A 16705-nucleotide genomic window follows, 5' to 3' on the forward strand; every position below is an offset into this window, starting at 1 on the left:
TATTAAATTCTTTGGTATTTTATTAAATTGTTTTAAAGCATTTAAATGCATGTTTATTCCATGAATTTGGGTTTAATTCGTGATTTATTTAAAGTTCATGCAATCTAGAGTTTTATTCTAAATTATATGTTTAATTATTTTATGTATTTTATCCATAATTAATGCATGATAGGATTTAATCCATGAAATTTTAAAAGTTCACGCATTAGGGTTTCTAGGTGCATTTCACGTTCGAACGAGAATCGGAGACCAGAGAATTTTCAGGAAAATTATTTTAGTACACGATTTATTTTTATAAATTATTTGATGTGAATCCTCGTACGAATAAATAGCAAACACGATTAAAATCGAATCGCGCCCTCTATTCAATAACGAACAAGTATCGATGTGTTGTCCCGATCTTTTGAATCAAGTGTGTGTGTTGTGATTTTCACCTCTAAACTATAAAAAGTTTAGCAACAAATAATCACGGAATAAACAATCGATATTATGACGAACCTTCAAAGAACAAGTCGAAGACAATCCGCACAAGCACGATCGACAAACGCTACAAAGTTAAAAACTTTGATAAGTTTGATTTTGTTTAACAAAACAAAAGCTTTAATTGTTTGAGAGAAACTCAAAAACAATGATAAAATATCAATAATAATCTGAATTGTGTATCAATTTTCGTCCAATTATGTTTTAGTAGTCAAAAGATATCAAAATCTAGTTTCCAAAAATATTAAAACTCTAGAAAAAGAAATTTTCTCGCCAAGCCGTCAAGGACACGGACCCCGTGTAGCACTCCGTGTACGGGTCCGTGTACACTCGGGAAATCAACTTCAGCTGGAAACAAGGGACACGAACCCCGTGTCCACCTCCGTGTACGGGTCCGTGTACGCACGGTCTTCGCAAATGTCATAGGACACGGATCCCGTGTACTGGTCCGTGTAGACACGGGAATTCTTCATCCTCGGCTGTAAAGGGCACGGCCCCCGTGTGCAGGTCCGTGTGGACATCCGTGTAGGCTCGGCCTGATTAAACAATGCTTGAATAATTGTGGCGCCCCAAACCTCGCCACGTAATCATGCAACATGTGACGTCATATGCATAAAATTTTTTCTTTTCGACGACGTAATAATATAATGCATATACGACAAAATAGTGCAATCACCCCACTATCTACGTCAGTGTAGCAGAAACAGTATAATAAATACACACATACAACTCCAATAAGACAATAAGCTATACTGTCTCTATCTACTATCAACTACAAGACTGTTTGACTAGACACACCTTGTCCTTCACCACTATCCTGTCTCACGCATAGTCCTGTAACCTGCCCAACAGAAACAGCCCTCAAAGGGTGAGCATATACAACAATCATCATCGTAATACATAACAGTTATATTAACAACATAAAATATAACTGAAATCATAATAGAAATACACCCTTGCCGTTTCTGGACAATCAGCCAACAACAACATCACAATGCAACAACATCGACGATACGTCGCACCCCAACAGCGGCGACAGCAATATCATCGAACGAACAACAACATCGACGATACGTCGCACCCCAACACCGGCGACAGCAATATCGTCGAACGAATAACAACGTCAACGATACGTCGCACCCCAACACCGACGACAGCAATATCGTTGAATGAACAACATCAACGTGACAACATCAACGAGACGTCTCCCAACAACGATAACCAACAACCTATACAATAATAAACAACAAATATAATACCAAATCATCCAAATCCAGTGATTTATCATCGTTCAACACAATAGTATTCATCAATACTAAACAATAACAACATATGCTCGTACGTCAACACGTACCTGATAATCGAGTATATATACAATCTGGTTATTTCTTTGATCCTGAGGCTTGTGATGTATCTAAATAATTCAACAATAATTATCAGATCATTGTCACCGTATCAACACAATTATAACAGCCTCAATATATAACATCAAATAGTCCAACAACAATTAATTCAACAAAATATAAAACTCGATTATAAATTCGTATTGTTCAACAATATAATAATCTGGTGTATTTAATTCACAATAATACCATCAAATACACCCTAATTAATTAACTTCAAATAATAGGCTATTTTACAACATCCGTCAAATTACGAAAACTTTATATCAACGTGTAGCCTATACTTCGTAGACTCCGAATATATAATCAGAATTAATAACAACTGACAAACAACTCTCCAATCTCAATCCAATGATTAAAAATCCCTAATTATAATAAATTAGGAATAATTCAAAACAACAACACAATAATCTTCTCTACTTCGTTAAAATCATACACTACTCAACAATCTTCAATTTCAGTATGATTTAACAATTTATTGGATTTATTCCAGAAATCGACGAATTTCAAAAATCACCAAAAATATAAAATTTATACCTCAAATCGAAGACCTCGTGTCAACGATCCCAGAACTGAAGTTGGTTTGTCGATTGGATAAACCGATAAATCGCAAAATCAAAAAGAAAATCAAAACACTATATCACCTCGTATCTGCTCTCACCTCTCTGTCTCGTTTATCACATATGAGTTTGGTGGAATTCAATATGAATTCCACCGACTCAAATAATTAATTAATTTTTTTAATATTATATAATATAATATAATATAATATATTTAACATTTCAACAACAGTACATCCCTTTGGACCACTCAAACGATTAAATTTTCCAAAACTCAAAACATGAAACTTCTATATCTTTGAGTTTTCTACGTTATATCCAAATCTCAAATCAATTGGACTTTATATGACCAACATATGTCATATTTCATTCTTTAAAAATCATTAATTATTTAGTAATCTCATATTACTAAATCAACAACTTGTGATATTACTTCAGGCATTACATTTCTACCCCCCTTAAATGAATTTCGACCCCGAAATTAATCAACAACAGTAATAACATGCATAAATAAAAGATACGTCATACCATCAGAATAAGTAGGGATAGAGCTCCCTCATATGCCGCTCTGTCTCCCAAGTGGCCTCTTCGACACCTCTATGTTCCCACTGAACCTTCACCATCGGTATAAGCTTACTACGAAGCTTCCGTTCAGATCGATCCAAAATACAAACTGGTCTCTCAACATAAGACACGTCATGATCTAACTGAACCTCAGAAATATCCAACACAAGTGAAGGATCCGGCTCATACTTCCGCAACATCGATACATGAAACACATCATGAATACCAGATAAAGATGGAGGTAGAGCCAATCGGTAAGCTAAAGTGCCTATCCGCTGCAATATCTCATACGGGCCAACATACCTCGGTGCCAACTTTCCTTTCATGTCAAATCGCACTGTGCCACGAAAAGGAGAAACTTTCAAAAATACTCGATCGCCCTGCTGAAACTCTAAAGGTCTTCGTCTTTTATTGGCATAGGCGGCATGTCTATCTTGAGCTGCTTTCAATCGTTGCTGTATCAACTTTACTTTCTGTTCCATCTCATGAATCATATCAGGACCGGTAACTGCAGCTCGATCAACATCATCCCAGTATAACGGAGATCTACAACGTCACCCGTACAATGCCTCAAATGGAGCCATCTGAATACTACTCTGATAACTATTGTTATACGCAAACTCTACCAATGGAATAGATGACTGCCAACCGGATTTAAAATCCATAACATAAGCACGCAACATATCCTGTAGCGTCTGAATAGTACGCTCAGTCTGACCATCTGTCTGGGGATGATAAGCCGTACTCAATCTCAACTCTGTCCCCATCGCAGTCTGCAATCCTTCCCAAAAATGAGAAGTAAATCGAGGATCTCTATCAGAAATAATAGACACGGGAATCCCATGCAACCGTACAATCTCTCGTATATACAACTGTGCCATCGTCAAGTACGTACTACTCATGCTATAGGGTATAAAATGTGCAACTTTCGTCAATCGATCAACAATCACCCAAATAGCATCAATAGTTCCAGTGCTTCTTGGCAAATGAGTCACAAAATCCATCGATATGTGCTCCCATTTCCAAGTCGGCACTTCTAAACTCCTCAATTCACCTCCCGGCCTTCTCCTCTCAGCTTTGATCTGTTGACAATTAAGACATCGACGTACAAAATCAATCACATCACGTTTCATTCCCTTCCACCAAAACTGAGAGCGTAGATCCTTATACATCTTCTTGCCACCAGGGTGGATAGAATATCGACTACAATGTGCACGCTGCAACAGGCCCTGGCGCAACTCAGATATATCAGGAACTACCCATCTATCATTCATCCTTAAACTGCCATCACCAGCCACTCTAAAACGAGTATCTTGTTTCTGAGAAACTAACTCCCTCCATCGCTGAACTCTCTCGTTTGTCATCTGTGCATCACGAATACAACCATATATATCAGGTTCAGCTAATAAGGTAGATACATGGATAGGAGTCGTCGAGATATCAAAATCATATCCCAAGGAACAACAAGACATCATCATAGCTGATAAACGACTCACATCCTCTGCAGTACAACTCATTTTACGGCTCAATGCATCAGCTGTAAGATTGGCTCGACCAGGATGATATTCAATCTCACAATCATAATCCTTCATCAAATCTAACCATCGTCTCTGTCTCATATTCAACTCTGTCTGGGTAAACAAAAATCTCAAGCTCTTATGATCAGTATAAATCATAAACGAGGTACCATATAAATAGTGTCGCCATATCTTCAAGGCAAACATAATGGCTGCCAACTCCAAGTCATGCACAGGGTACCTTGTTTCGTGTGGTTTCAGCTGTCTCGAGGCATATGCCACAACATGTCGATCCTGCATCAAAACACAACCCAAACCATGTAATGATGCATCAGTATAAACAACAAACCTCTCATTTTCTGTAGGAATTGATAACACCGGTGCAGTCGTCAGTCGGTGCTTCAACTCCTGAAAACTCCTCTCACATGCTTCAGACCACTGAAATCGCACACCTTTCTGAGTCAACTGTGTCAAAGGCCTAGCAATCTTTGAAAATCCCTCGATAAATCGACGATAATAACCTGCTAAACCCAAGAAACTACGAATCTTAGGTACAGATGTAGGTGCAGACCACTGTAACACGGCTTCGACCTTCGTTGGATCAACAGAAATCCCATCTCTCGATATAACATGACCCAAGAAGACCACTCGATCCAACCAAAACTCACACTTACTGAGTTTGGCATACAAATGTCTATCTCGCAACACCTGTAACACTGAATGCAAGTGCCCTGCATGCTCAGCCTCACTCCTGGAATATATCAATATATCATCAATAAACACAATAAAAAATCGATCGAGATAAGGCTGAAATACCCTATTCATCAAACTCATGAACACAGCTGGAGCATTCGTCAACCCAAACGGCATAACTAAAAACTCGTAATGCCCATATCTGGTCCTGAATGCTGTCTTCTGAATATCCTCATCTTTAACTCGTATGTGATGATATCCTGACCTCAAATCAATCTTCGAATATACTGAGGTTCCCTGTAACTGATCAAACAAATCATCAATACGAGGGAGGGGATATTTATTCTTAATCGTTACCTTATTCAGTTGTCGATAGTCGATACAAAGCCGCATAGTTCCATCTTTCTTTCTCACAAATAAGACTGGTGCACCCCAAGGCGATACACTAGGGCGAATGTATCCCTTGTCCAGCAAGTCCTGCAACTAGGCTTTCAACTCTCTCAACTCTGCTGGTGCCATTCTGTAAGGAGTACGAGAAATAGGGGAAGTATCTGGCATCAACTCGATCCCAAACTCTACCTAACGGGCTGGTGGGAAGCTTGGAATCTCATCAGGAAATACATCGGCAAACTCAGCAACTATAGGTATCTCCTCTATTCCCACCTCCTTCTTCTTTTCTGTCACATCTACAGCATAAATAAGATAACCCTCATGCCCATGCTCCAATAACCGAGACATCCGGATGGCAGATACCAACGGAACACGGGGACGAGAACCCTTCCCATAAAATGTCCAACGCTCTTTCTCATCTGTATAAAAATATACCACCCGCTGATAACAATCAACTGTCGCACAATATCTCCTCAGCACATTAATTCCCACAATACAATCAAAATCAGTCATCTCTAGAATAATCATATCAGATCTCAGCTCATAGCCCTCATAAGAAATAATACCATCTGATATCATAGATACAACTGATATATCAACTCCAGAAGGTGTCGAAACAGAAAGAGGCATAGACAATGGAGACGAGCGCATATGATGCTCAACCACAAACCTCTTCGATATAAAAGTATGCGAGGCACCAGTATCAACAAGAATATAAGCAGGATAAGAACATAAATAACACTTACCCGCTATCATCTCCTCTCGTGCCTCCTCTGCCTGCTCTCGTGTCAAAGCATACACCTGTGCCTGAGGCGGACCAGCTCCCTACATACGTGGCTGTCCTCCAGAAGGTCGTGGTGTAAACTGCTGAGGCTGTCGTCCTCCTCTCTCTGAGGATCTACCTCTAGCACTCCTAGGCTCTCGCTGTCCCTCACGACCAGGACACTGTCTCGCCAGATGACCAACACCGCCACACTCAAAACAGGTGATCTCGATCTGTGTACACTCTCTGATCAGATGAGGTCTCCCACAACGAATACATCTCACTGCTCTGGACTCTCCTCTCTGCCCCTGAACAGACTGAGAACTGCCCCCACGACTCTCAACACGTCGTGAATCAAATCGACGCTTCCCAGATGATGCTGAAGAAGAAGATGAACCCTTCTGATATTTAAAAGACTGTCCCTGAGGTCGCAATGACTCCCTAGTCGACTCTGATAATCGTCCCTGAGCCCCATACTCCTGCATAACTAACTCTGCCATCTCAGCCCTCGTCACTGCATCCTCAAATGATACCGGGTTGTTTGATTGCACACGATCAAATAACTCTAACTTCAACCCTTTCAAGAAATGCCTCATCTTAGCATGAACATTCGTAGCAATATGTGGCACATATTTCAACAATGCAGAATATCGAGTCTCATACTCAGCAACAGACATACTACCCTGTCTCAAACCCTCAAATTCTTTCTCTTTCTTTTGTCTGGCTGCTATAGAAAAATATTTATCAAGAAAACGAGACCGAAACACATCCCAATCAACAGTACGGCCCTGAGCTCTCAATCCGGCCTCAGTCGTCTGCCACCACAATAGTACATTCCGCGAAAGCTGAAATGTAGCCAATCGTAACCAAGTAGACCTAGCACACGGTGCAGTCACAAATATCTGCTCTATCCTCTCAATCCACTCCTCTGCTCGCTCACCGGTCTCAGAACTATCAAATCTCGGCGGAAGATAACTGCTGAACTATGCCAAAGTCAACTCACCAGGCAATAAAGGCTGATCTGCTGGTGCCTGTCCCATAGGAGGAGGTGGCAATGGATTTATCTGTCCAAATCCATTGTCAACCTCGTCTGTTTCCTCGTGTGGATGTACCTGTTCTCTAGCTGCCATCACTGGAAATCAAATTGTTAATCATAACATTTAACAATTACAATCCAGTAATCATCATCACACCTTTCACACGAAAGTACACGCAACTAAAGAACAATCAATCATATCGAGAAATCATCAATAACAAGTCAAATGCACAGACACACGCAGATAATATCGTCATCCAACTCCCTCATCACAAACCCAACTCTTAACCATCCCAGACATCTAACATATGCTCTGATACCACCAAATGTGGCGCCCCAAACCTTGCCACGTAATCATGCAACATGTGACGTCATATGCATAAAAAATTTTCTTTTCATCGACGTAATAATATAATGCATATACGACAAAATAGTGCAATCACCCCACTATCTACGTCAGTGTAGCAGAAACAGTATAATAAATACACACATACAACTCCAATAAGACAATAAGCTATACTATCTCTATCTACTATCAACTACAAGACTGTTTGACTAGACACACCTAGTCCTTCACCACTATCCTGTCTCACGCATAGTCCTGTAACCTGCCCAACATAAACAGCCCTCAAAGGGTGATCATATACAACAATCATCATCGTAATACATAACAGTTATATTAACAACATAAAATATAATTGAAATCATAATAGAAATACCCCCTTTGCCGTTTCTGGACAATTAGCCAACAACAACCTCAACAACATCACAATGCAACAACATCGACGATACGTCGCACCCCAACACCGGCGACATCAATATCGTCGAACGAACAACAACATCGACGATACGTCGCACCCCAACACCGGCGACAGCAATATCGTCGTACGAATAACAACATCAACGATACGTCGCACCCCAACACCGGCGACAACAATATCGTTGAACGAACAACATCAACGAGACGTCTCCCAACAACGATAACCAACAACATAAACAATAATAAACAACAAATATAATACCAAATCACCCAAATCCAGTGATTTATCATCGTTCAACACAATAGTATTCATCAATACTAAACAATAACAACATATGCTCGTACGTCAACACGTACCTGATAATCGAGTATATATACAATCTGGCTATTTCTTTGATCCCGATGCTTGTGATGTATCTAAATAATTCAACAATAATTATCAGATCATTGTCACCGTATCAACACAGTTATAACAGTCTCAATATATAACATCAAATAGTCCAACAACAATTAATTCAACAAAATATAAAACTCGATTATAAATTTGTATTGTTCAACAATGTAATAATCTGGTGTATTTAATTCACAATACTACCATCAAATACACCCTAATTAATTAGCTTCAAATAATAGGCTATTTTACAACATCCGTCAAATTACGAAAACTTTATATCAACGTGTAGCCTATACTTCGTAGACTCCGAATATATAATCAGAATTAATAACAACTGACAAACAACTCTCCAATCTCAATCCAATGATTAAAAATACCTAATTATAATAAATTAGGAATAATTCAAAACAACAACACAATAATCTTCTCTACTTCGTTAAAATCATACACTACTCAGCAATCTTCAATTTCAGTATGATTTAACAATTTATTAGATTTATTCCAGAAATCGACGAATTTCAAACATCACCAAAAATATAAAATTTATACCTCAAATCGAAGACCTCGTGTCAACGATCCCAGAACTAAAGTCGGTTTGTCGATTGGATAAACCGATAAATCGCAAAATCAAAAAGAAAATCAAAACACTATATCACATTGTATCTGCTCTCACCTCTCTGTCTCGTTTATCACATATGAGATTGGTGGAATTCAATATGAATTCCACCGACTCAAATAATTAATTAATTTTTTTTAATATTATATTATATTATATTAATAAAATAATATAATATAATATAATATATTTAACATTTCAACAACAATACATCTCTTTGGACCACTCAAACGATCAAATTTTTCAAAACTCAAAACATGAAACTTCTATATCTTTGAGTTTTCTACGTTATATCCAAATCTCAAATCAATTGGACTTTATATGACCAACATATGTCATATTTCATTCTTTAAAAATCATTAATTATTTAGTAATCTCATATTACTAAATCAACAACTTGTGATATTACTTCAGGCATTACAATAATATTCCTTTGGCCTCCAAACGTACTCACATGCATCACGACCCCTTCATGCTTGCTCACGACTCCCTGTAATGCCTCCTTGAATTTCTTTAGTCGTCCTCTCGTGACTGGTCCCTCCGACAACTGCAAAGGATCCCACGCCTTCCTTGGAGCTTGACCACCCGTGTTCGCATCATCTTCCCCTTCTTGAAAAGGATTTGTCCTCAAATCTTGCTCATCACCTACATCAAACAACGACAAATAACTAACATTAAAAGTAGAACTCACGTTATACTCACTTGGTAGATCGAGTCTGTAGGCGTTGTCATTAATCCTTTCAAGGACTTGAAATGGTCCATCACCTCTAGGTAATAGCTTTGAACGTCTCTTCTCGGGGAACCTTCCTTCCTCAAGTGTAGCCACACCCAATCTCCCTTCTCAAATATCACTTTCTTCTTCCCTTTTTGGCTTGCTTGGCATATTGCTCATTTCTCTTCTCAATGTTGGCCTTGACTTTTTCATGCAAGTTTCTAACAAATTCAGCCTTCTTTTTCCCATCCATGTTTAACCTTTCACTCACAGGTAAAGACATCAAATCCAACGGAGTCAAAGGATTAAAACCATAAATAATCTCAAATGGCGAAAAATTTGTAGTAAAATGCACACTGCGATTATAAGCAAACTCAACAAATGGCAAACAATTCTCCCAATTCTTTAAGTTTTTTTAAGAATAGCACGCAAAAGTGTTCATAAAGTTCTATTGACAACTTCAGTTTGTCTATCCGTTTGAGGATGACAAGTAGTAGAAAACAACAATTTTGTGCCAAGTTTAGCCCATAAAGTCTTCCAAAAGTAACTCAAGAATTTAACATTGCGATCAGAAACAATAGTCATAGGCATGCCATGCAACCTAACGACTTCTCTAAAGAACAAATCCGCAATGTTTGAAGCATCATCGGTTTTGTGACAAGCAATAAAATGTGTCATCTTAGAAAATCTATCCACAACAACAAATATAGAATCCCTCCCCTTCTTTGTCCTAGGCAACCCCAAAACAAAGTCCATAGAAATATCAACCCAAGGTTCACTTGGGACGGGAAGTGGTGTATACAATCCATGTGGTTGTGTTTTAGATTTAGCTTGTCTACAAGTGATGCACTTTTCACACACCCGCTCAACATCACGCTTCATATGTGGCCAATAGAAATGTTCATGCAATGCACTTAAAGTCTTAGCCACCCCAAAGTGCCCCATCAAACCACCCCCATGTGCCTCCCTAACAAGTAATTCACGAATTGATGACTTGGGAATGCACAACTTATCTTCTTTAAACAAGAAACCATGATGCAAATAAAATTTGTCATGTGGACCATGCATACAAGTTTCAAACTCACTCTTAAAATCATCATCTAGCACATACAACTACTTGACATGCTCAAAACCCGAAATTTTAGATTCCAAGGTAGAGATTAGTACGTACCTCCGTGATAGTGCGTCGGCCACTACATTTTCCTTACCTTGTTTGTACTTGATGATGTAGGGGAATGTTTCAATGAATGCCACCCACTTGGCATGCCGCTTGTTCAACTTTTGTTGGCCCTTAAGGTGCTTTAGGGACTCATGATCCGTATGGATCACAAACTCCTTAGGCCTCAAGTAATGTTGCCACATCTCTAGAGTCCTCACAAGTGCATAGAGCTCCTTGTCGTATGTTGGATAGTTAAGCGCTGCTCCATTAAGCTTTTCACTAAAATATGCCACCGGCCGTCCTCCTTGCATCAGCACTCCACCAATACCTACACCTGAAGCATCACATTCAATTTCAAAGGTATTAGCAAAATCAGGTAAAACAAGTAAAGGAGCATTAATTAATTTTTGCTTAATAAGATTAAAAGACTTCTCTTGCTCCTCGCCCCAATGGAATATGACATTTTTCTTTATCACCGCCGTCATTGGTGCTGCCAGTGTGCTCAAATCCTTCACAAACCTCCTATAGAAGCTTGCAAGACCATGAAAACTTCGAACTTGACCAACAATAGTAGGCGTTGGCCAATCTCGAATAGCGCTTACCTTGTCTTAATCAACTTGTATACCCTGTGAACTTACCACAAAGCCAAGAAAGACAAGTTTGCTTGTACAAAAATCACATTTCTTTAAGTTAGCATATAAGTTTTCAGCCCTTAGTGTGATTAGCACAAGTCTCAAGTGATTAACATGCTCATCCAGATTTTTGCTATACACTAGGATATCATCAAAATAAACCACAACAAACTTTCCTATGTGTGCACGCAAAACATGATTCATTAACCTCATAAAGGTGCTAGGAGCGTTAGTTAAGTCAAAAGGCATGACCATCCACTCATATAACCCGTATTTGGTTTTAAAAGCAGTTTTCCACTCATCACCTTCCCTCATCCTAATTTGGTGATAACCACTCTTCAAGTCAATTTTGCTAAAAATATAAGCACCATGCAACTCATCTAACATATCATCTAGTCTAGGTATGGGATGCCTATACTTAATGGTTATGTTATTGATTGCTCTACAATCTACACACATGCGCCATGAGCCATCTTTCTTAGGAACTAATAAAACAGTTACAACACAAGGAGACATGGACTCACGCACAAAACCCCTATCTAACAACTCACTTACCTGCCGTTGAAGCTCCTTAGTCTCCTCCGGATTGCTCCTATAGGCTGGACGATTTGGCAATGCACTCCCAGGCACGAAATCGATTTGGTGCTCGATTCCCCTCAATGGCGGCAATCCTTGAGGCAACTCCTCCGGAAATACATCCTCAAATTCCTGCAAAAGTGAAACAACAATGCTCGGAAGGGACCCGGCTATATCACTTGTGTTAAGGAGGATCTCCTTGTAAAGAATCAACACAAGTGGTTCATGTGTGTGCAAAATTTGCTTCAACTCACTTTTTTGGGCCATATATGATTTCTTTTTGGCATCTTTCCTCTCAATTTCTTTCCTCTCATTTTTCTTTTGTATGGCTATCTCACTCTTTTGATCACTCTTTTTTTCAGCCATCTCATCTTTTCTTTCAAAGGTCACCTCACTTTTTAGTTCACTCTTTTTTTCGGCCTCATCTCTCTTTTTTTTTCAAATGGTCCTCCAACACTTGCTTTGGGGAAAAAGAAAGTAAAACAATGGTTTCTTTCTTGAGTACAAAAGAATATCTATTCCTAAACCCATCATGTGCCACTTGTCTATCATATTGCCATGGTCTTCCAAACAAAATATGACAAGCATGTATTGGCACCACATCACACAACACCTCATCAACATACTTCCCAATCGAAAAAGAAACTAACACTTGTTTTGTCACCTTCACCTCCGCACAATCATTCATCCATTGAAGCCTATACGGTTGAGGATGCTTCAATGTAGGTAAACCCAATTTTTCCACCATCTCAACACTAGCCACATTAGTACAACTCCCCCCATCTATGATTAGATTGCAAACTTTTTGATTTACAAAACACCTAGTATGGAACAAGTTCTCTCGTTGGTTAGTCTCCTCCTCCTTGACTTGGGCACTCATGATACGCCTAGTCACTAGTGCTTCACCTACAACCGCCTCATAACCCTCGTCAGGATCCTCTAATGCAGGCATCTCATCATCATCATCACCCTCACTATGCGATTCATACTCACCATAGTCATTTAAAATCATTACCTTTTTATTAGGACATTCACTAGAAATATGTCCTAATCCTTGACACCTAAAACATCTAACATCTCTAGATCGTTTAAGAGAAGTTTCAGATTTACCTTGCACTCCTGGTTTAGGCGCCTCTTGTTTGGTCTCAACCATGGGCTTGATCACCACCTTATTCTCCTCACGTTTCACCGCATTTGACCGCCAAGAAGATGATGAACCCCCAGTTTGAGTGGTGCAGCCAACTCCACGCCTTTTGAGTTGTTGCTCCACTTTTATGGCCATTTGCACCATCTCGTCTAGATCCAAGTAGTGCCTAAGCTCCACTTGTTCTTGTATCTCCCTGTTCAAACCACAAAGAAAACGTGCCATGGTTGCCTCACTATCCTCCTCAATATTTGCCCTAATCATGACTACTTCCATCTCTTACAGTAGTCCTCCACACTTTTCAACCCTTGCCTCAAGGTTTGTAGCCTCTTAAACATCTCTCTATAATAGTGATTGGGCAAAAACCTCTTCCTCATTTACCCTCTTCATCTCATCCCAAGATTCAATAGGTCTCTCGTTATACCTCCTTCTAGTGGTCACTAGTTGATCCCACCAAATGAGAGCAAAGTCTAAGAATTCAACCACCGTCAACCTAACCTTCTTTTGTTCGGAGTACTGGTGACATTCAAACACGAACTCTACCCTCTTTTCCCAATCTAAGTACGCCTCCGGATCAGACTTCCCATGGAATGAAGGAATTTTCATCTTAATACTACCCATATTACCATCTTCCCTATTCCCATCATATCTACCCTGTACGGCTTCTCTTCTTCCTCTACCGAATCCTCTACCTCTTCCATTCCTACCCCAATTTTCATTTTGGCTCTCCTCATCTCCTCCCAAATCATACTCCTCCTCTTCTTCTCATCTACCCAAATCTTTAGACTTAGCTTTTCCCCCACTAGTACTTACTTCAAGCCTACTCATCCTCTCATGTAATGGCTTCAACTCAACCCTCATCATTCGGCTAAAATGCCCAAACAACGCCTCCATTTGAACATTAGACAACCCCGGGTTCGAACTATCTCCTACCTCCATCTCCATTTAATTTCAAATTTGTACCTGCAAGAAAACGTTAGTAGAAAACAAAATGATCCTCACCGAAATGCTCACGGTCACTCCAAAAAAAAATTCACTCGTCTCTCCTCTCTTATTTTTTTGCTCACAACAAATACTCACCGTTCACTCCAAGAAAAATTCACTCGCACTCAAGTATTTTTCACTCAAATTCGATAGTATCCTCGAAGGTGTGCTCAAGCTTTGTATTTGTATATCAAACAATCAAGTTCAACTTGTGAACAATTGTGATCGACTCACTTGGACTGCGTAGACAAGCAATTTGAAGATAATTAATTTTTTGTTTTTTTTTTACTGTGAGAGGCAATTGAATATGATTCTATAAAGGAAATAGAACAAAATACCACAAATAAATAATAGGGAATTTTCGGATTTTTGGTACCCTTTTTTTTTTTTTTTGCTCTAAGAATTCCGAAAATTCAAAGAAAAAAAAAATAAGGCACAAAATTTCGTGTATCACAGATTCACGAACGACGAAGAATAATAGAACAAATCAGATCTGAAAGCGGAACGAAAGAAAATTTAGATCTGATAATAGAACGAAGGGTAAACTTACTTGAATTCAATAAACCTAAGCTCTGATACCAAATGATGTGAATCCTCGTACGAATAAATAGAAAACACGATTCAAATCGAATCACGCCCTCTATTCAATAACGAACAAGGATCGATGTGTTGTCCCGATCTTTTGAATCAAGTGTGTGTGTTGTGATTTTCACCTCTAAACTATAAAAAGTTTAGCAACAAATAATCACGGAATAAACAATCGATATTATGACGAACCTTCAAAGAACAAGTCGAAGACAATCCGCAGAAGCACGATCGACAAACGCCACAAAGTTAAAAATTTTGATAAGTTTGATTTTGTTTAACAAAACAAAAGCTTTAATTGTTTGAGAGAAACTCAAGAACAATGATAAAATATCAATAATAATCTGAATTGTGTATCAATTTTCGTCCAATTATGTTTTAGTAGTCAAAAGATATCAAAATCTAGTCTCCAAAAATATTAAAACGCTAGAAAAGGAAATTTTCTCGCCAAGCCGTCAAGGACACGGACCCCGTGTAGCCCTCCGTGTACGGGTCCGTGTACACTCGGGAAATCAACTTCAGCTCGAAACAAGGGACACGGACCCCGTGTCCACCTCCGTGTACGGGTCCGTGTACACACGGTCTTCGCAAATGTCATAGAACACGGACCCCGTGCACTAGTCCGTGCTCGGGTCCGTGTAGACACGGGAATTCTTCATCCTCGGCTGTAAAGGGCACGGCCCCCGTGTGCAGGTCCGTGTGGACATCCGTGTAGGCTCGGCCTGATTCAACAATGCTTGAATAATATTCCTTTGGCCTCCAAACGTACTCCCATGCATCACGACCCCTTCATGCTTGCTCACGACTCCCTGTAATGCCTCCTTGAACTGACTGGTCCCTCCGGCAACTGCAAAGGATCCCACGCCTTCCTTGGAGCTTGACCACCCGTGTTCGCATTATTATTACAGGGTGTTTTAAGCGTATTTTTCAAAATGGGATTTTATTGATTATTTTACTCGCAGAATTTTATTTTTAACGGTACGCAAATTTTGTCGAATCGGATGACATTTTGAGGTTTCGGCTAATATTTTCAAAATCTTTTCAACACGTAATATTTTTCGGGAGTGTGTTTAGATTTAATAGGTCTACTTTTAAACTTATTGAGCTTAATTATCATTTTAACCTTTTAATTAAACAAGTTAGGCCCACTAACTATTTGATTATTATTTCTTTAACCTAAACCACTCCTTAACCTAAACTAATCCCTCCCACCAGCCGCCCATCCCCTCCAATCAGTCACCTTCATCGTGAGCTGCAGCAACACAAAAATTCGGTGCCTCCATTCTCATTCGGTCGTGTGTCCCCTTTTGCGTCGTTATTCTCAAAGAAAACATCAGGCATGCCACGTACCATTATCTCTGCATCGCATAAGTTATATATATTGTCGTGTGTTCATTTGCATGAAACTTCTTCGATCTAACATGATACAGGGAGATCGCACATTGTGGTTGAATTTTCTTTCATGCTTCTCATCAATCACTCACGTTTTTCTGTCTTGTGCAACGGGTACTGCCGTGTGCTGGTGTTAGGGACCGTTCTTGGTCGGGTATGTCATGATCTAAAGGCTGGAGTCGAGATCTAAGGGAGTGGGTGCTAGTCATGAACCGTGGAGGCAATAGAAGATCGGGTTTGAAGGGAGCGCGCGTTTGGGATCGGGTCCAGTGACGTAAAGGCCGATACATAACATGGACTAGACCTTGGCTGGTCTGAGGAAGGTCCTTGAATGGTTCAAACGCC

At 39.5% G+C, this 16705-nt stretch overlaps 1 pseudogene; it reads right to left on the minus strand.

Annotated features, from left to right (window-relative positions):
- Positions 1-7177: 7177 nt before the first annotated feature.
- LOC142519624 (uncharacterized) lies at positions 7178-14020 on the minus strand (annotated as a pseudogene).
- Between the last annotated feature and the right edge of the window lie 2685 nt (positions 14021-16705).

The sequence above is a fragment of the Primulina tabacum genome, chromosome 11 (assembly GCF_025594145.1).
Source record: "Primulina tabacum isolate GXHZ01 chromosome 11, ASM2559414v2, whole genome shotgun sequence".
NCBI lineage: Eukaryota > Viridiplantae > Streptophyta > Magnoliopsida > Lamiales > Gesneriaceae > Primulina > Primulina tabacum.